The sequence below is a fragment of the Marmota monax genome, unplaced genomic scaffold (genome assembly GCF_021218885.2).
Source record: "Marmota monax isolate L192 unplaced genomic scaffold, Marmota_monax_Labrador192_F-V1.1 WCK01_AAM20220418_F8-fsc00153, whole genome shotgun sequence".
NCBI classification, from domain to species: domain Eukaryota; kingdom Metazoa; phylum Chordata; class Mammalia; order Rodentia; family Sciuridae; genus Marmota; species Marmota monax.
Genome location: NW_026692146.1, coordinates 3,045,682 through 3,067,812, shown reverse-complemented (window position 1 = coordinate 3,067,812; position 22,131 = coordinate 3,045,682).

Genomic DNA, 22,131 nt, shown 5'->3' with positions numbered 1-22,131 from the left:
CAAGACCCAACCGTATGTTGTTTGCAAGAGACTCACCTTACAGGCAAAGACAACCACAGGCTCAAAGTGAAAGGATGGAAAATGTTAAATCATGCAAATGGAGTTTAAAATTTACTCTTTAAAAAAAATTGAGTTGTAGTTGACACAATACCTTTATTTTACTTATTTATTTTATATGTGGTGGGTGCTAAGGATCGAACCTAGAGCCTCACACGTGCTAGCGAGCACTCTACTGCTGAGCCACAACCCCAGCTCCTAAAAGCAACTCTTTGTTAGATATAAGACTACTTTACATCTGCCAAAACAGATTTCAAGCCAAAACCAATCAGAAGAGACAAAGACAATCCAACAACAACAAAATAATAATAGTGTTTATGCCTCAAATTTTAGTGCACCTAATTACATAAAACAGAACTACTTGATTTAAAGACGCAGATAGATTCTACACCTCTCTCACCAATAGATAGGTTATCCAGATGTTAAACTTGTAAAGACTCTTTGGACCTAAAAAATATTACAAATAAAATGAACTTAAAGACATCTACAGAATACTTCATCCAACAATAGCTAAATACACTTTCTTTTCAGTGATTCATGAACCTTCTCCAAAATAGACTATATTTTAGGTACAAAGCAATGCTTAGCAAATGCAAAATAATTGATATGATTCGTTGCATCTTATCAGATCAAAATGGAATAAAATTAGAAATAAACACCAAAAAACCCTGCAGAAACTATATAAATGGCTGGGCATGGTAGTGTATGCCTGTAATCCCAGTGGCTTGGGAGGCTGAGGCAAGAGGATTGTGAGTTCAAAACCAGTCTCAGCAACTTAGCAAGGCTGTAAGCAGCTCATCAAAACCATGCCTCTAAATAAAATATAAAAAAGGGCTGGGATGTGACTTAATGGTAAAGTGCCTCTGGATTCAATCCCCAGTACCAAAAAAAAAAAAAAAAAAGAAAAGAAAAGAAAGAAAGAAAGAAATTACATAAACATGTGGAGATTGAACAATACACTTTGAATGATGAATGATGATAGAAAAATCAGGGGAGAAATTTTAATATTTTTAGAATCAAACATAATAGTGATACAACATTTCAGAAACGCTGGGACACTATGAAGGTGGTTCTAAGAGAATAATTTATAGCTACAAGTGCCTACATAAAAAAATCAGAAAGATCCCAAATAAACCTAACAATGCATCTCAAGGCCCTTGAAAAAGAAGAATAAACTAATTCCAAAACCAGAATGAGGAAAGAAATCATTAAGTTTAGAACCAAAATCAATGAAATTGAGAATAAAAATAATACAAAAGATGAATGAAATGAAGAGTTGGTTCTTTGAAAAAATAAAAAAGATTAACAAGACCTTAACCAAACTAAAAGAAAAAAAGCAAAGTCCCACATTAATAAAATTAGAAATTAAAAAGGAGAAATCATCATGGACATCACACAAATCCAGATCATTAGGGACTATTTTGAAAACTTATACTCCAATAAATTGGAAAACCTAGAAGAAATGGATACATTTCTAAATATACATGACCTGCCAAAATTGAATCAAAATAACAGAAAACTTAAAACAGATGAACAACTAGGAATACTATAGAAATAACAATAAGTCTTCCAACCAAGAAAAGCCCAAGACCAGATAGATTCTCAGCTGAATTCTACCAGATCTTTAAAGAAGAATTAATGCCAATACTCCTCAAATCAGTTCACAAAATAGAAAAGTATGGGACACTTCTGAATTCATTCTATGAAGCCAGTATCACACTGATATTAAAATCAGATAAAGATACACCAAGGAAAGAAAGCTATAGATAAATATCCCTGGTGAATTTAGATGCAAAAATAATTCTTCTCCTCCTTCTCCTTCTCCCTCTCTTCCTCCTCTCCCTCCACCTTTTGTTTCTTCTCCTCCTTCTACTTTTTATTCAAACCAGGGATTGAACTCAGAGGCACTTAACCACTGAGCCACATCCCAAGCCCTTTTTATTTTTTATTTTGAGGCAGGGTCTCAATAATTGCTTGGGGCCTTGCTAAATTGCTGAGGCTGACTTTGAACTTGCAATCCTCCTGCTTCAGCCTCTGGAGCTGCTTGGATTACAGGCATGCACCACTGTGCCTGGCTATATGCAAAAATTCTTTATAAAATATTGGCAAATCATATTCAATAGCATATTAAGAAGACTGTACATCATGACCAAGTTGGATTTAATTTCAGGAATGCAAAGATGTTTTAACATACACAAATCAATAAATTTAATTCATCACATAAATACAATTAAGGTAAAAAATCATTTGGTTATCTTAATAAATACAGAGAAAGCTTTGGACAAAATTCAGTACCCATGATAAAAATACTGAAGAAATTAGGGATAGAAGGAACCTACCTCAATATCATGAAGGCTATATATGTCAAATCTAAAGCCAACATCATGCTTAGTGGGGAAAAACTGAGAGCATTTTCTTTAAAATCCAGAATAAGACAAGGATATCCACTCATCACTCCTATTCATTATAGTACTAGAAGTTCTAGCCAGATCAATTAGACAAAAGAAGGATATAAAAAAAGATAAAAACAGGAAATAATGAAATCAAATTACACTGGTTGCAGATGATATAGTCCTATACTTAGACAATTCAAAAAGCTTCACCAAAAGACTGCTACTAGAGCTAATAAACATATTCAGCAAAATAGCAGATTAAAAAAATCAACTTACAAAAATCAATACTTTTCCTACAAACCAATTATGAAGCTGCTGAGAAAGAAATCAAGAAAACAATTCCATTTATAATAGCCTCAAAAAAAAAGTAAAATACCTAGAAATAAATCTAACCAAGGAGGTGAAAGACCTCTACAACAAAAATCATAGAAAATTGAAGAAAGAAACTATAGAAGACCTCAGAAGAAAGAAAGACCTCCCATATTCATGGATAGGCAGAATGAATATTGGTAAAATGACCATACAACCATAAACAATATACAGATTCAATGTAATCCCCATCAAAATACCAATGATATTCTCTACAGAACCAGAAAAAAAAAATCCTAAAATTCATTTGGAAAAATAAAACACTCAGAATAGCCAAAGCAATTCTAAACCAGAAAAGCAGTGCTAGAGGCATCACAAATTACTTGATTTCAAATTATACTACAAAGCTGTAGTAACAAAAACTGTATGGTACTGGCTTAAAAACACATAGACCAATGGTATAGAAAAGAAGACAAAGAGAAAAACCTATACAAATACAGTCATCTGTTCCTTGAAAAAAAGATGCCAAAATATACATTGGAGAGTAGACAACCTTTTTAAAAAATGATGCTGGAAAGGCTAGGGCCGTAGCTCAGTGGTAGAGTGCTTTTCCAGCACATGTGAGGCACTGGGTCCATCCTCAGCACCACATATAAATAAATAAAATAAAGGTATTGTGTCCACCTACAACTAAAAAGATTTTTTTAAAAAAATTATGCTGGGGCTGGGGTTGTAGCTCAGTGGTTGAGCGCTTGCCTCGAATGCGTGAGGCACTGGGTTGGATCCTCAGCACCACATAAAAAAATAAATAAAATGAAGATATTGTGTCCATCTACAATTAAAAACATACTAAAATAAAACAAAATAAAATAAAAATTATACTGGAGGGTTGGGGATGTGGCTCAAGTGGTAGTGCACTTGCCTGGCACGTGTGAATCCTCAGCACCACATAAAAATAAAAAATAAAGATATTGTGTCCACCTAAAAAACTAAAAAGTAAGTATTTAAAAAAATTATGCTGGAAAAACTAGTTATCCATCTATGAAAGAATAAGACTAGACCTTTGTCTTTCATCCTGCACAAAAATCAACTCAATATGGATTAAAGACCTTAGAATTACCCTCAAAACTGTACAATTCCTAGAAGAAAACATAGGTAAATATTCTAACACATAGGCACACACAACAACTTTCTCAATAGACCCCCAAAACATGGGAAATAATGCCAATAGCTAATAAATAGAATGACATAAAATTAAAAAGCTTCTGCACAGCCAAGGAAACAATTAGGATGTGAGGACAGAATCTACAGAATGGGAGAAAGTCTGTGCTTCTTACTCGTCTGACAGAGGATTAACATCCAGAATATCTAAAGAACTCAAACAAGTGAACACCAAAACCAACCAACCAACCAAACAAACAAACAAAAACCCAAGCTGGGTGCGGTGGCATATGTCTGTAATCCCCATGGCTTGGGAGACTGAGGCAGGAGGATCTCGAGTTCACAGCCAGCCTCAGCAATTTAGCGAGGCACTAAGCACTCAGTGAGACCCTATCCCTAAATAAAATACAAAATAGAGTTGGGGATGTGGCTTAGTGGTTGAGTGCCTCTGAGTTCAATTCCCAGTACCAAAAAAAAAAAAAAATACCCCAAACCAAATGACCCAATTAACAAATGGGCAAATTAATTAAACAAATACTTCCTAAAAGAAGAAATATATGTGATCAGCAAATATATGAGAAAAAAAATTCAGCATTGTTAGCAATTAGGGAAATGCAAACCAAAACTACACTGGGATTTCATCTCACTCCAGTCAGAACAGCAGCTATCAAGAACAGAAGATGTAGAGGAAAAGGTACACTTTGACGCTGTTGGTAGGCTTGTAAATTAGTTATAACCACTAAGAAAATCAGTATGGAGGTTCCTCAAAAGACTAGGAATGGAACCATCATAAGACCAGTTATTACTCCTCTGTGTTTATCCTAAAGAATTAGTCATTATACTATAGCAATACAGGCATACCCATGTTTATAACAGCACAATTCAGAATAGCCAAACTGTGGAACCAGCCTAGGTGTCCATCAACAGATAAATGGATAAAGAAAATGTGGTATATATACACAATGGAGTTTTATTCAGCCACAAAGAAGAATAAATTTATGTAATTTGCAGGAAAATGAATAGAATTTGAGAATATTATGGCAAAATAAACCAAACTCAGAAAGCCAAGGGTGGCATATTTTCTCTCATATGTGGAAAGGAAAAAAAAAAAAAGAAAGGTAGCGGCGGGGGGGGGGGGGGGGGGGGGGGGGTAGGGATCTCATTAAAACTGAAGGGAGGGGCTGGGGTTGTGGCTGCGCGGTAGAGCGCTTGCTTAGCACATGCAAGGCCCTGGGTTCGATCCTCAGCAAATAAAGAATAAAACTGAAGGGAGATTAGTAGAGTAGAGGAGGGGGGCAGGGAGGGGGTAAGGGAAAGGGGAAATACATGGGAATAATATAGGTCAAATGATATAGTTACCTTGGGTATGACTACATGACTATGTAACATGTACAAACGTAACAAAAAGCCCACCATTATGTACAACTGTCATGCACCAATATATGGGAAGAAGAACACCAAAAAATGAACTGAGAGATTAAAAAGGAGGAAAAGATTATGTGCCTGTAACTAAGACTCTGAAATGAAGTTATTCCAAGAAAATGCAAGTTTATTTCTCTCATACACCTATCCATAGGTTGGCAGCAGGGGTTTAAGATGGCTAAGCTGCTCTGTTCTACATAGTTATCCAGGTGTTTTTCTACTCTGTTGTTCCATCTACTAGGGTATTGTCCACATCTGCAGGACATTGGGACACTCTCCTTTATGTTCCAACCCAAGAGGAGAGTCTAGAAAAGCACATGGCTAATGTTTTGTGGACAAAGCTTGAAAACGGCATGTATTCCTTCCACCTGCATCCTGTTGTCTGGAATTACATTGTATGGTTGCATCTATTGCTGCAAGGAAGCCTGGGAAATGTGTTCTCTATCTGAAGCAACGTGGGCTTGCCTAATACTTGACTATAGAAGAAGGGGAGAAGATATTTGGAAGCACAACAAGCGGCTTATACACTTTTTTTCTTTTTCATTTTGGTTTCCTCAAAGCCAGTGCCATCGAAGACCTGGGAGCTCCAGGGGTCACCACAAGGGAAACAATCTACAAGATCCAGAAGAAAAAGACGGAAGAGAAGTCCTATTCCAGTAGGCTATTGCTTCATAATACAACATCCCCAAACTTATTAGCATTAAACATCAACAACATATATTTGCTCATAATTCCATTAGTTAGGTAGTATTTGATGAGGAAAAATTGTCTCTGCTCTACCCAGCTTGGGCATCCCAAGACTAGCAGCTGGAATCATCTGAGGTCTCAAGCAAAATATGCCTGGTTGATGCTGGTATTGATTTTCTCCTATGTTACTTCCTAGGAGCTTTGTAATTTTGCATTTTGCATTTAGGTCTATGATCCATCTGTGTCAATTTTCACTTGTGGTCCAGTCCCTCTAGGACAAAGTGTTGAAAAGCATAATTTTATTTTTGAATTTACATACAGTAAAAATTGACTTTTTGGAGGGGTGTTAAAACTTCTGAAAGTTTTAGCATATGTATAGATTCACCATCACCACAAACAGTTCCGTCACCCTCAAAGTTCTCTTTGTAGTTGAACTCTTCTGAATCTCTAACCCTTGGCAACCACTTTGAGCGTTGGAGAACAGAGGCAGCTTGCTGGACATCTAACTGCCCTGTGGCTTCCATGCTGTAAGGAAGTCAAGCTTCATGGAGAGGCCATGGGTAGGCAGAAGACTGCCTGAGTCTTCTGATTTTCCCAGCCCAGGCACCAGGCATGTGAGTGATGTAGGCTCAGATGATTCCAGCCCCCAGCTGAAGTCATTCACAGGCTTCAGTCTTACCAGATAAAGCCCGGACATCCTGGAGTAGAAGAAAATTGTCGCCACTGTTCCTTTTCAAAACTTCTAATCCACAGAAGCTTTCAGTATTTTAAAAAAAGGAAAAAACATTGGGTGATGCCACCAAGCTTGGGGTGATTTATTACACAGCACTGGGTATAGTAGACACTTACTTGTGGCCTCCTTTAGAGGAAATTGTGGTGACTTCCTTAGTATCCATTCTCCCTTCCATAGCATCTGCCCCAATTTTCATCTGGGTACCATTTGTGTTAGTCAGTTTTCCACTATTGTAACAAAATACCTGAAAATAAATTTAAGAGGAAAGGTTTAGTTTTTGCACACAGTTGGGAGATCTCAGTTCATAATTGATTGTCCCTGTTTCTGTACATCATGATGGGGTTAGGGTGGAAGAAGCTGCTCACTTCATGGCAGCCAGGAAAGCAAGAAAAAGGCAGAGAAATGTGTCCCATAGTCTCCTTCAAGGGCATGCCCCCAGTGGCAATCAACCTCTTCAAAAGGCCCCACTTTTAACACATAAGCTTTGGGGGGAACATTCTGAATCCAAACTACAGCACCATCAATCCTCAATTGATGGTCAAAGGATCAGAGTTCTTGAAAACTGACTCCAAGAAGAAAAAATTTAAGTGATATCCCCTAGTATATTTGGACTTAACTGTGACAGTCTTGGTTTGCTGTTTTGGGTTTTTCCTCCCCTGGGGAGTGTTTCCAAAAGGGTGGGCTAGGTGCTACTCATAGTGGATGACTTAGGTAGCAACTGGATGAAGATTGGGAGGTTTTTTTGGTTTGATTTGGGTTTGATTTGAGGATCGAACCTAGGGCCTCGTGCATGCTAGGCATGTGCCCTACCGCTGAGCAACATACACAGCCCTTGGATGAAAGTTTTTATTTTAAATCTTAAGTATTTGTTCTACTTATGTAGAAGAAAACGTGTAATCAGCCTACCACAGATACCATTTCTTAGGATGAAGTTGAATTTATGTAAGTAAAAAATAGAAAATCAATTAAATAACCTACATCAAGTAAATAATTTGGGGTGAATACTAAAGCAAGAGAATTCTCTGCAGCAAGTCCAGGCTGCAGTGCAAGCTGCTCTTTCACTTGGCCCTGATGATCCAGCAGATCCAACAATATTCCAAGTGGATTTGGCAAATGGGGATGCTGGGTGAAGCCTCAGGTATGTACCAGTAGGAGAGTCACAGCACAGGCCTACAGAGGTCCAGGGCCAATCTGTGATCTGTTTCTGCAAACAACCATGGATTCATGAGCCATCAAGTGGCCATGCATATACCAGATGTCCTCTTACTCACCAAGACAGAGGATGGGGCACATTCAGCAGCAGGGTCATATCACATGGACATGGTATACAAGAGATTCAGTTTGAACAGGTACCAGAGGGCCTGAGTAAGCTGTGCAGGCAGGTGGCTGGGGCTCCTTCCACAACACTTGCTCCATCACCTCTCTTCTTTTAGTCCTGGGACCTCATAGAACATTCCTTGGGATCAGCTGACTGAGGAGAAAGAAATTTGTGCCTGATTTACAGATGGCTGTGCAGATGGCTGGCATCGATACAAAGTGGACAGCTGAAGCCTTACAGCCTCACTCCAGGTAGGCCTGAAGAATGGTGATAAAATAAGTCTTTCTACTGGGCAGAAATAAAGAGGCACATTTGTTGGTGCACTTTGTCTGGATCAAGAGATGGCCATAAGTAGATATCTACATTGGCTCATTGTCAGGAATGTGGGAGGAATATGACCGGAAGATTGGTGGCAAGTTCTGGGGAAGGAGTATGTGGCTGGATCTCTTCAAGTGGGCATGCAATGTGAAGATATTTGTGTCCTGTGTCAATGCTCATTGTGTTCATTAGCTTTCCACTACTGTAATAAGAGGAAAGCTCTTATTTACCTTCAAAAGAGGAAAGGTTCATTTGGTTAAAGGTTTTGGAGGTTTCGTCCATGGTCAGTTGGCCCTGTTGCTTTTGAGCATGTGATGAGGCAGAACTGAGGATAGTGTATAGTAGAGGAAGCCCTCACCTTGTGGCAGGAAAGTAGGAGAGGGAGGAAAAGCCCAGAATCCCACAGTTCCCTTCAAGGTCATGCCCTCAGTGAACTAACACCTCTCACTAGGTCCTACCTCCTAGTCCCACACTTCCCAATAGTCTACCCTGGACCAAGCCTTTAACACATAGGCCTTTGAGAGACCATAGTACTACCCAAAGTGTGTCACTGCAAAGAATGCCCTTGACAACTGGGAATATAACATATTCTATGGGGTCAGTCAGTCTCTTCCCCGAGTCAGCCAGTGCTTATTCAATGGGCCCATGTAACAAAGTGGCCATCACAGCAAGGGACAGGGACTTATCTTCATCAACAACAGGGACTTCTCTTCATCAAGGCTCATTCAACCAGATACCAACTGCTTAATCTGCCAATAACAGAGATAAACATTTTTGAGTCCCCATTGCTGCCCCATGGGCAACCTTATGGCAAGTTGATAATGCTGGATTTTTTCCATCATGAAAGGGGTAGATACTTGTCCTTTGTGAGCCACATTATTCTTGATAGGGATTCGCCTTCCCTCACCATATTGTTTCTGCCAGCATCACCAGCATGGATCTATAGATTGCCTCATACATTGTCCTAATATTCCATATAATACCTCTTCTGATCAGGGAAGTGGCTTCACATCAAAAGAACAGCAGTAACAGCTGGATGGTCATGAAATTAATGGGTTTAATCTCACACTTTATTATCCCGAAGCAGCTGACTTGATAGAAAGGTGATATTGTGGGCTGGGGATATAGATCAGTGGTAGACCATTTGCCTAGCATGAGTGAGTCCCTGGATTCAATCCTCAGCACTGTCAAAAAAAAAAAAAAAAAAAGAATTGTTAAGTAGGTTAAAAAATGTTATCTAGTAACTGAAAGAGAACGAGTAAATGGGAACTTTAAAAATTTTTTTTAATTAAAAAATAAATGGGCTGGGGCTGTAGCTCATTGGCAGAGCACTTGCCTGGCATGTGTGAGGCACTGGGTTCAATCCTCAGCACCACATAAAAATAAATTAATTAATTAAATAAAGATATTGCATCCATCTACAACTAAAAATATTTTTAAAAAATAAATAAGAATTGAATGCAGGGGTGCTTAAATGCTGAGCTACATTTTTGAGACACGATCTTGCTAAGTTGCTTAGGGCCTTGTGAAGTGCTAAGGCTAGTAATCCTTCTGCCTCAGCCTCCTGAGTTGCTGAGATTACAAGTGTGCACCACTGCATCCTCCTTAAATGGGAGCAACTGCAGAAAGCAGCCACCATCTCTGGCACTGGGGAATTCGATTATTAAAGCTTAGAATTTGGAGGAAAAGCTCTGGAGCTGAAACAGCCCTCTGAGAAGGATGTGATGCTCAGCTGATTCTAGTGCCTCTGATCTTGGAAGAAGAGCTTTCTGGGTCTAGGACCCAGACTTTTGAGAAGGGGGCCACTAGGGAGATGTCAGGAGGAACCTTGCTGAAGTCCCCAAGAGTGGGGTGTATGCCTCTTTCACAGGATGTAGGCTTTACTGGAAAAAATCTTCCTCAGCTCTGCTGATAATGATCCTATTAAAACTTCAAGGCTGCCAGGCAGGTATGGTGGTGCAGAGACTTGTAATCTCAGCCTCTGGGAAGGCTGAGGAAGGAATATTGCAAGTTTGAGGTCATCCTCAGCAATTTATAAGACCCTGTCCCAAAATGAACAAATAAACAAGCGAAAACCTTCTGGGCAGCTGAGTGTGGTAACCCACACCTATAGTCCCATCTACTTGGGAGCCTGAGGTGGGAAGATCCCTTGATTCCAAGAGTTTGGGACCAGCCTGGGCAACACAGCAAGACCCAGATTAAAAACGCCAAAGCCTTCTGGTCAGGGACAGGGCAATGCTGCCTTCAAGGTGGGATTTGTTCTTAGAGTGCCATCACACAGGCCTTCTGGGACCCTTTCCCCAGCCATGAGAGAAAATGAACAGAACATTTTAGAAACCCTTGGAAGAGGCCTGGTGTGGTGGCACAGGCCTGTAATCCCAGGGACTTGGGAGGCTGAGGCAGGAGGAGCCTAAATTTGACCAGCCTCAGTAAATCAATGAGGTCCTCAGCAACTTAATGAAACATTGTCTCAAAATGAAAAAAAAAATAAAATAAAAAAAGGGCTGGTCATTTAATGGTCGAACGACCTTGGATTAAATCCCCAGTATCATAAATAAATAAATAGATAAAGAAAGAAAGAAACCCTCAGGAGAGACAGCCCCACCCCATGACTGCAGAATCAAGACACATTTGTTGAAAAAAATGTGGCATTTATACACCATGGAGCATTACGCAGCACTAAAAAATGACAAAATCATGGAATTTGCAGGGAAATGGATGGCACTAGAACAGATTATGCTTAGTGAAGCTAGCCAATCCCTAAAAAACAAATACCAAATGTCTTCTTTGATATAATGAGAGCAACTAAGAACAGAGCAGGGAGGAAGAGCAGGAAGAAAAGATTAACATTAAACAGAGACATGAGGTGGGAGGCAAAGGGAGAGAAAAGGGAAATTGCATGGTAATGGAGGGAGACCCTCATTGTTATACAAAATTACATATAAGAGGTTGTGAGGGGAATGGGAAAATAAACAAGGAGAGAAATGAATTACAGTAGATGGGGTAGAGAGAGAAGATGGGAGGGGAGGGGAGGGGAGATAGTAGAGGATAGGAAAGGTAGCAGAATACAACAGTTACTAATAGGGCATTATGTAAAAATGTGGATGTGTAACCGATGTGATTCTGCAATCTGTATTTGGGGTAAAATTGGGAGTTCATAACCAACTTGAATCTAATGCATGAAATATGATATGTCAAGAGCTTTGTAATGTTTTGAACAACCAATAAAAAATAAATAAAAATAAAAATAAAAGAAAGGCATTTAAATACCTTTTCACCTTTGGTGTTCCCAAGACCCAGCTCCTCAGGGGCTTAGGATTTCTTGTTCCACAGAGGCAGATCCTCAGTCCTTCAGTGACCTCAGAATAGATCACTTGGTGACAACTTCATATGACTGAGTAAAAGTAGATCCTGAAGCTCTACCACCTGTCTCTGGTCCTGAGTTGTGAAAGCCCTGCTCTGGCCTCCCTCTTCTGAGTGGACATGCCTTCCCATGTCCTAGCTTTCTCCTAGCTCCTGGCTGGGTGCCCGGATAAAAAATTGAAACTTCAGGTAGTAACAAGGCTTAAAATTGTCCTGTGAAAACATCTGGGCTGCCGCCTGTGGTGAGCATACACTTGTAGTTTCAGGTATTGGGGAGGCTGAGGCGGGAGGATTCCTTGATTCCAGGAGTTTTGAGATCAGCCTGAGCAACATAATGGAGTCCCAGATTCAAAACAAGCACCACCACATGCTGCCTTCAAGATAGGATTTGTCCTCTGCGTGCCTGCCTCCAGGCCTTCTGGTGCCCCTACCCAGAAAGCCGGTCAGAGTGAGCCTGCAACTGTATTCTGATCCATTTCAACCAGATCCACGTGGTTTAAAGTCAGGGAGTTTAAAGATTGAAGCCCACTCTCACGGAGCAGAAGGGACCAGATTGCGGAGGACAAAAGTGGGAGCCTGAGAACTATTGCCCCCCGCAAGCCCTGGCAAGAATCAACGTAGTATTTCTCCGATCTTAAATGGATTCTTCGATCACATATTACCTTCCTAGCCACCCACTAGCGAGGCAGCTAAGCTTTATTTCCCAGGGGCCACGCAGAACCCTTCCGCAGCGTGCTCACAGCCGAAGTCCGGCTCACCCGGCAACGGGAGACGACCCCTCCCTTAAGGGAAGGTGCCTAAATCCCAAGAGCCGGAGGAGTTGCAAGGCAGCTGGCGCTGGAGGCTCGGGCGGGGCGGCTGGGATGTCCAGGGTCCAGGGCGACCACGCCAGAGTGCTAGCCAGGAGGGCGCTGCGGGTCTAGAAACCCGGGAAAGCAGACAGCTGCGCCCCGGCAAGGACTGCGCAGCGAGGGGCGTGGCCTGTGGGCGTGGCCTGTGGGCGTGGCGGACGCCAGTGGGCGGTGCCTGCGCGGGGCTAATGAATGCCTTGACGGTGGGGCGGGAGGTGACTCGAAGGCTCAGCGTTTTAGAAGGGTCACTCCTGCCCTCGAGGGTAAGGAGGGTGCGAGCCCAGGTCGGGAGGCGACTTCGGAGACGCGTAAATAAGAAAGACCCCCGCTCTAGGGCCACCATAGTGGGGCAGAGGGGAGAGGATAGAGCTCGGGTGATACTGAGGATCTGCCTCCCCGACCTGTGGTCGATGGGATGAGTAGGATCCTGGGCAGAGAGGGTCACAAGCCTCATTTCTCAGGCCCGGAAAGCGCCTCCACCCCCACCCCAGATGCTCCAAGCAGGAAGGGGCAGCGTTTCCCACACCCTGGTTCCTGAAACTGGGGGCAGTACTGGAGGCCATCCCTGGCCGTTCGCCTGAGAGCCAGAGTTGCCCGGGACCTGCAGGAAGGACCTGATGCGCGGCCATCTGCTGACCAGTCTGATGCCAGTGTGGTCGCCTTGGTTCTGCTGGCAACGAAGCCACGAATATTACACGCCGTCAGGCTCCAACAGGCCCTGCAGCCGGCTAAGCCTGGGCATGGCATGCCTTGAGAATATGCTAGTGTCATTTTAGCTAAAATCCTGGCCACCTTTCTTCTCCTCTTCCCCTCCCTCGCCTTCACACAGAATCAGAACTGTTTATTTCAGATTCAAACGTAGTGAAGATGAACAAGTCGCATTTTCCAAATGTTCTGCCATATGATCCCCAGAGGTTCTCTTATCACTTTTCTCCTTATTTTTACTTTTTTCAGCACTACCTATAAAACTATTACTAATTTTTTTTTTACTTGACTAAAAATTTGAACTTAGGGGTGCTACCTGGAATCTCAGGTTTGTTGTGTGATGTTTATTTTACTAATTCATATTCAGTATAAAAGTCTTTTAAATGTTTGTTCATAAATCACCTAAAATTACATGTTTCACCAGTGATATTTTTTAAACTGGAAAACTGAGGTTCATGGAAGTTAGTGTCCTGCTCATGATCATGGCACAGGCCTAGCTAGTTCTCTACCTTAAAGAAGACTTCGATGATTAGGAAAGAATGAAACTCAGAGGGGTGCAAAAGGGCCATTCTGAGAAGCAGAAACACAAACACTGATCTGCACAGGACACTGAGGGTGCAGGGATGGGAAGGTAGGGGGATACTTGAGCATCCAGTTCTCTCATTTGAAGTGGGGATGACAAAGGTTACCTCAAAGATCCCTGTGAGAATTAAATGAGATAAAACAGAGGTTTGGTACAGTGTTTGGCTTGGCACACAGCAAGCACTCCATTAATACTTACCCTTATAAAAGTTGGGTAGCAAGAGCTCTGAGGGACATGCCTCTGGGTGCCTTCTTGGCTAGAACTTCCAGATTCTACAACTACTGTTTCCCTTAGGCTATCACTGTTACCAGTTTGGTGTCTATCTTTCCAGATCTTTCCTATGCATGCACATGTAGTACTTGTGTATATACTACACACACACACACACACATACATGTACTTACAGATTATTTGGGTGGTTAATGTTAAACTCATGAAAAATGGTGTATTTATTCCACAGCTTGCTTTTAAATTTTTATAGCTATAATGGTCAATCTGAATTGTCAGCTTGATTGGATTAAGATAAACCAATGACTAAAAGGATTATGGGTGTGTTAATGAGGGTGTGTCTAGGAATGATTTGCCTATGGGATAGCCAACTGAAATGGAAACCCTCCCTAAACTGGGCCTGAGGGACCACTAGGCTGATGACTTGGATGGAAAAACAAGGAAGCATTAGCAGATGCAAGCTCCATTCTTCTTGAACTGGTTTTTGGTTGCTGCTGTGATCAGCTGAGGATATAAGACTTTCTCTTCTTCACTCTTCCAAAGCGGACTCTGACAGTGACTGTTCAGAAGGCTTAGGTCTCAGACTGGAGTAGCACGGATGATGCCTCTTTTCTGGGGCTTCTGCCTCTTGGACTGTGCAGCTACTGGTTCTCCTAGCTCTCCAGCTTGCAGAGGGCCATTGTGGGCTATCCAGCTTCTGGTCGCGCAAGCCAACCTAATAAGCCCCCTTTTTATAATTATAATTCCGATTGACTATAGAAACAGAGTTTGGAAATCTTTCTCTATGAGTGTATATAGATCTTTGCCTCATCCTTGTAAAACAACATTGTATTTCTTAATATCATGCCATAAAATTTTACTTGGCCATTTCTCTATTCATAGACATTTAGGTGGTTCAAATTTTCAGTTTAACAAATAGTGCTGCTTTATTCAAACGTGTGTGCACGTACTCAACACTCTTGCCCACTTTGTATTTCTAGGGGACAGGTTGATAGAGGTGGAACAATAATTAAACTATTCTCATAATTCCTTTTGTTAATATTTATTTATTTAGGAACTGGGATTGGACCCAGGGGCACTTAACCACTGAGCCACATCCCCAGCCCTTTTTTTATATTTTATTTTAGAGACAGGGTCTCGTGGAATTGCTAAGAGCTTTTCTAAATTGCTGAGGCTGACTGTGAACCTACACTGCTCCTGTCTTAGCCTCCCTATCCACTGGGATTATAAGTGTGCCTTTTGCACCCAGCCTTAATAGTCGTTTAATCAAACTGAAATTTGGAGGTGTGAAATAGAAACTATTCCAATGAATAGTCCAATTATCTCATTTTCTAAAAATTGAATAGCTCACTCTTTTGATGGGGTTATCGAGGATCGAATTCAGGGGCACTAGGCCACTGAGCCACATTCCCAATCCTATTTTTTTTTTTTTATTCAGAGACAGGGTCTCATTAAGTTGTTTAGCACCTCGCTAAATTGCTGAGACTGGCTTTGAATTTACCAGCCTCACTGAAGCAGCTTGGATCTGTTTCTTGACCATTTGTTTAGTCAGTCCCACTGACATTTACTTTACGCTAATATCAGTTTTAAATATTATAACTTTATAATATCTTTGACATTTTTTAAAAAACAAAATCTTTTCTCTCTCCTTTTTATCTATCTATCTATCTATCTATCTATCTATCTATTTAGTGGTGCTGGGGACCAAACCCAAGGCCTCATAGATGCTTGGCAAATGCTCCACAAGCATACAAACAATACAACAGTAAACATCCTATTAGTTCAGTCTTAGAAAAAATGTAGAGAAAAATGTCTCCTGGGCTCTTACTGTTCTCCTCAGTTACTGCCCATTTTTCTCCATTTTAAGCCAAACTCCCAGAAACAGTTACCTGTACTTGCTGTCCCTATTCTTTACATGGAATATTTTCTCTTTTGCTTTTTATTCTTTATTCTTTTCTTGCAATTTTTTAAAGCATTGTCCCTGTTTATTTTGAAAAATTTTAAACTATGGAAAAGTTGAAAGAATGGTGCAAAGAGCATTCTTCATGTAATTTAACCCATTGACTTTAAAAAAATTTTTAGTTGTAGATGGACACAATACATTTATTTTATTTGTTTTATTTTTATGTGGTGCTGAGGATTAAGCCCAGGGCCTCACACATGCTAGGCAAGCACTCTATCACTGAGCTATAACCCCAGCCCACCAAATGACATTTTACCACATTTTTCTCTTTCTATATATTTTAAACTTCAGCTTTCAAAATTGTTCTTCCCCTTTAGCATGTATCTGTTAAGAACAAGGATATTTTTAGTGGGGTGTGGTGGTGCTCGCTTGTAATCCCAGATGCTCCAGAGGCTGAAATAGGAGGAAGTTCAAAGCCAGCCTCAGCAATTTAGCAAGGTGCTAAGCAACTCAGTGAGACTCTTTCTCTAAATAAAATATAAAAAAGAGCTGGGGGTGTGGCTCAGTGGTTAAGCACCACTGGGTTCAATCTCTGGTAGCAAAAAAAAAAAAAGAACAAGGATATTCTCCACATCATGTAAGAATAGGATCCTAATATAATAAGATTCATACTTATTATAATATATAATAAGATACATACATACTTCTGTGTATGTATAATATGTTAAAATATACTCTGTTCTCATGTATATCTAAAAAGAACAAACTTAAAAAGTTCAAAAAAACCAAGAATATTCTCTAACATTCTTCTTCACAATCATAATACTGTTGATGTACCCCCAAGATACTGGAAATTAATGTAATATTTAATACACATTCCATATTAAAATTTCTTTAATTATTCTAACCTAATAATTTCCTCTTAATTAGTTAAAAATAATCTAAGTGAGACACAGTGGTACATGGGGGTAGTCCCTGATATCCAGGAAGGTGAGACAGGAAGATTGCTTGAGCCCAGGAGTTCAAGAACAGCCTGAGTAACAGCAATGAGACCCTGTCTCAAAAAACAAAAACAAAGTGTAGTGCAGTTTGGCACATATCTGTAATCCCAGTGACTGGGGAGGCTGAGGCAGGAAGATCTCAAGTTCAAGACCAATCTCAGTTACTTAAAAGATCCTGTTTCAAAATAAAAATGGTTGAGTATGTAGCTCAGTGGGAGAGTGCCCCTGAGTTCAATCAATCTCCAACACCACAAACAAACAAACAAACAAAACCCCCAGAAATCACAATCCATGATCTGGTGACATTATCATGTTTCTTAAATCACCTTTAATATAGATCACTTCTAATCTATCTCCTGTGTGTGTGTGTGTGTATGTGTGTGTGTTTGGTTTTGTGGTTGGTTGGTTTGTTTGGTACTGGAAAATGAATGCTGAGTTACATCCCAGCCCTTTTTATTTTGTAATTGGAGACAGGGTCTCACCTAACCGCTGAAGTTGTCCTTGAACTTGGAATCTTTCTCTTCATTCTCCTGAGTTGATGGGATTATAGGAGTGTGTCACCTCATAGGGCTACTTTGGTTTTTTGTTTTTTTTTTTTTAACAGTCCAGGATAGTTGTTTTGTCAACTGTCTTACACTTTGTATGTATCTGGTTGTTTCCTCATGATTACAATTTTTGTTCAACATTTGGGTGATGTGTCCTCAGCATCATGTCACCTTGTCTCATGATTGATGATGTGAAATTTGATCATTTTATTAAAGTCCCACTGTCTCTTGAATTCACTCCAATCATGTTTTGTTTCCTCTTTTTCACCAAAACTTATTCTAAATAGGATCACCAATGACCTCACTCATATGTTGTCAAATCCAATGGTCAGTTCCCAGACCTCACTCTTGTCAGTATTTGCTATAGGAGACCACTTCCTTTCTACCTGGGAGCACTTTCTTTTGACTTTCAGATCACCACCTTGTCTTTCTTCCTCTTTACTCACTCCTTCTCAGTCTCCTTTGGATATCACCTCCAGCCCTCTAAACTCCAAATGTTGAGTGCCTCAGTCCTGGACCTCTAATTTCTGTTACCTCCTCCCTTGGTGATCTCATCTAGCTTCTTGGCTTTAGTATTTCTTTCTTTTTTTTTTTTTTTTGGGGGGGGGGGACCACTAAGTCACACCCTAGCCCTTTTTATTTTTTGAGACAGGATCTTGCTAAATTGTATAAGGCCTCACTAAGTTGCTGAGGGTGGCTTTGAACTTGTGATCCTCCTGCCTTAGCCTCCTGTGTTGCTGGGATTACAAGTGTGTGCCACCACACCCGGCTAGGTAGGATTAAATTTTTACTAATGACTTCCAAATTTGTATTTCTAGCCCAAACCTCTTTTATAACCCCAAGCTCATACCCAATTTTTTTTTAAAGAGAGAATTTTTTTTTAATATTTATTTTTTAATTTTTGGCGGACACAACATCTTTGTTTGTTTGTGGTGCTGAGGATCGAACCTGGGCCGCATGCATGGCAGGCGAGCATGCTACCGCTTGAGCCACATCCCCAGCCCCAGCCATCTCAATCTTAACAGGTCCTACACTGAGCTCCTTAAATTCTCCCTGACTTGCTCCAAGTTTTCCCCTATGTCAAGCAATTAGCACCTTAATCTTATAGTTGCTGAAACCCCAAACCCTAACATTGTTAATTTTTTTTTTTTTTAAATCAGGCCCACATCAACAGCAAATCCCAGCCATCTTGTCTTTTAAAAAATATCCAGAATGTGGGCTGGAGCAGTAGCTCAGTTGAGGCACTGGGTTTGATCCTCAGCACCACAAAAATAAAATAAAGGTACTGCATCCATCTACTACTACTACTACTACTACTACTACTACTACTAATAATAATAATAATACAGAGTGTCACTTTGCACCACCTCTGCCCGTATGTCATGTCACAATAATTAGTGCAATAACTTCCTGATTTTCCTTCCCAAGTTAGTGCAATAACTTCCTGAGTTTCCTTCCCACTGTACCCTTATTACTCTCAGACTATTCTCTTACTCAGCAGCTAAAGTAATTTTGTTAAAACATAAGCCAGACCATTTTCTCCTTTTGCTCAATTCTCCAGAGGCTTTCCATCTCAGTGACCCTGAAAGACCCTATAATGCCCCACATGCTCTGACTCCCATTATATCTCTAATTTTGCTCTTCTTGCTCCCTCTGCCTTTGCCTCCTTATTGTACTAGGAACACACCAGGCAGGGTCCCCTAGTGGAACTCTCTCAATAGGTCCTGGAATACTATTCTCTCTCATCCATGTGGCTTTCTCTTATTTTCTTCAGAGCTTTACTTGAAAGACATCTCTCACTGATGCCTTCTCTGGCCAACCTAACTTCCAACACCCAATCCCCTTGCAACACAACTTACCTCTATTTTTTTTGTTGTTGTTGTTGTTGTAGATGGACACAATACTTTTATTTTTATGTGATGCTGAGGATCGAACCCAGTACTTCACACGCACTAGGCAAACGTTCTACCACTGAGCCATAACCCCAACCCCACTTTTTTCTCTAGCACTTATTTTTACCTTATGATCTATGTATTTTACTTTTTAATTATTTCCCTCACTAGAATTTAGCTCCATGGTGACAGAGAACTTTTTGTTTTGTTCACTTCTGCATCCTAACAGTACCTGGCACTTACGAATAAATAATGAATGAGGCATAGGGATAGGAGGTGATTTGCTTGAGGTCACCCAGCTAGGAGACTGGGAGTTTTGACTACATAGCCCAAACTCTGAATGTGAAGCTCTACTGCAAATAATAATTTCTTTTTTAAAAATAATTTCCTCATTGAACTGTTTTCAAAGAATGTTTAATAATAGTAATGAAAAGAGTATTGACTTTGAGAATGTCCCTTAGTTAAATGTTCTGATTTCTGCCCCTTTGTTAAGATGATAAAAGTATACCTGCCTAGTCCTGTTTCATTGTGACACCAATGCTCAACAGTACGACGATAGATACCTATTTAGTAGGAATCCTACCTGGAAATATTGGAAGTTTGATGCTAGGTTTTCCCCTACAACTCTGCAAGGAACAACAAGTATGTTGGTTTGCTTTATCATAATTTTCTATTCAAATTCAGCATTTATTGGGCATATTACATCAGGCTTGCATTTCTGCATGTTCTCATTTAATCCTCAAAATAACAAATCAGTTTCTGTGTATTAGGATTATAGAAATTTAATGTTACCACATGAAAGCAGGAGTTTGGGACCCCTTGGTTGTAGACCAAGTGCTTAGCATGCATGAGGCGCTGGGTTTGATCCTCAGACTTGAAAAACAAAAAACCCAAAACTGGAAGGCAAGCATTAATATTCAATTCTAGTCATTAATTAGATTTGTATGTAGGTTTACTGTAACAGCACTGCAACTAAATTGGGAAACATAATAAAACTCCTGTTCTTGTAGCAGTGTAGTGAAAGTAGATTCATTAAAAAAGTAAACAAATTAACAAGGTAATTTCATATTTTGATAAATATTAAGAAAAAAAAAAAAAGCCAAATATGGGAAAAGACATGTGGGTAAAGGGTTTGGCTGGGGCTTAAGTTGTACGTAGAAGGGGAATCGATTGGAAAGGCCGGATCACATTAAGGCCTCATGAGATTGTGAAGAGTTTATGTAGTTTGCTATGATAAGCCATGAGATATATATTTTTTTAATATTTCTTTTTTGAGAGAGAATTTTTTAATATTTATTTTTTAGTTTTCGGCAGACACAACATCTTTGTATGTGGTGCTGAGGATCGAACCCGGGCTGCTCGCATACCAGGTGAGCGCGCTACCTCTTGAGCCACATCCCCAGCCCATGAGATATTTTTAGTGAGTGGGAAAATGACCTGGAACAGTTTTAGAGTCATTTCTCTGTGGAAAAAAGGCCAGAGGGGATGGATGTAGATGAATTATTATGAGCCCAGGTCAGAAACAATAGCAGCTTGGACTAGGAAGGTTGAAGTGTTAAGTGGAAACTTTTGGATGCGATTTTGGAGGAAGCGCCAAAAGAAATTGAAGAGGTGAGAGGAATTAAGAGGAATGAGCAGGTGGTGAACAGCATGGTTTGATTGCACACAGGCTTAATTTTTTCTAAAATCTGTCCCCCTCATTCCTCATTTTGTCTCCCCCTGCCCATTTGTTTCTACTAATGCCAAGACTTAAACTTCTACGATCTATAGCAAAATTGCTTTTTATTTTAGAGTATGGTCCTAAATTTGGCCTACCTGGGGACAAAATCCACCACCTCCATTTGCTGTTTAACTTTGGCAATTTCTTTATCTGCATAACAGAGTATTATAGTACCCATCTCATAGAATTAAACAAGTTGGAGCATACCTTTGCATCTACAGCATATACCAGGACTTCAATGTATTTGTAAACTTGAATTTATTTCTTATGTGGCCAAGATAAAGGGCAAGAGATTGGGCATCTATTTGTGATAGTTCCCATTTGCTTAAGGGAATGATGTTTTCACTTTTTTTTTCCCAGCTGAGGATGAAACCCAGGGCCCAGTGTATGTGGAGGTATTGAGCCACATCCCGCAGCCCCTCCAAATATCCTTCCAGTTTTAGTATTACTGATTTTCCTAAGACATACTTACCTGCAATTTTTTTTCTTACAATGTAACTTTCTGGAGTTCTTTTTTAATCTGGAATTTTAAGGTGTTAACTAGCTATTTCTTTAAGTTACTTTAGTATTCAAAAGCTGAAACTTAACAGTGATTTTAGCTTTAATCCTCACACATGGTTTGGACCCAACTGCAATTTGCTATAAATTTTGACTTAGCAGTTATACCATCCCCAAAGCATGGTAGGGAAAAGGATTATTAGCCTCACAGTAACTGAGCACTAACCCAGGAGCCAATAGGCAGGCTGATGATATTCAAAACCTGAGTCAAAGAATAGTCTCAAGCTCAAAACTACTATGCATATTCGTCAGAACTCAAGAATACTTTTCCATTCAATTGCTTCACTTATATATACCTTTATGTGGTGCTGGGGTTTGAACCCAGTGCTTCACACATGCTAGGCAAGTGCTCTACCACTGAGCTGCAATCATTGCACAAATATT